Source organism: Dipodomys ordii, unplaced genomic scaffold (genome assembly GCF_000151885.1).
Source record: "Dipodomys ordii isolate 6190 unplaced genomic scaffold, Dord_2.0 Scaffold69, whole genome shotgun sequence".
Classification (NCBI taxonomy): domain Eukaryota; kingdom Metazoa; phylum Chordata; class Mammalia; order Rodentia; family Heteromyidae; genus Dipodomys; species Dipodomys ordii.
This window is the reverse complement of record NW_012267285.1, coordinates 4,017,505-4,018,059: the sequence shown is the minus strand read 5'-3', so window position 1 is coordinate 4,018,059 and position 555 is coordinate 4,017,505.

Sequence of the window (555 nt, the reverse complement as noted above, 5' to 3'; positions counted from 1 at the left end):
AGCTGTGTACACGATCCTCCTTGTCTCAGGACCAGAGGGGTGCAGTGACCACTCATCCCCACCAGATGGTGCTCTAGCTGTGTGGACTGTCTTCTCAGGACCAGAGGGGTGCAGTGACCACTCATCCCCACCAGATGGCGCTCTAGCTGTGTGGACTGTCCTCTTCTTCTCAGGACCAGAGGGGTGCAGTGACCTCTGATTCCCACCAGACGGTGCTCTAGCTGTGTGCACTGTCCTCTTCTTCTCAGGACCAGAGGGGTGCAGTGACCTCTGATTCCCACCAGATGGTGCTCTAGCTATGTACATGATCCTTCTCGTCTCAGGACCAGAGGGGTGCAGTGACCACTCATTCCCACCAGATGGTGCTCTAAGTGTGTGTACCGTCCTCTTCTTCTCTGGTCCAGGAGATGCAGTGACCAATGTTTCCCACCAGATGGTGCTCTAGGCCTGCACATGATCTTCCTCATCTCAGGACCAGAGAGGTGCAGTGACCACTCATCCCCACCAGATGGTGCTCTAGCTGTGTGTAACGTACTCTTCTTCTCTGGTCCAGGA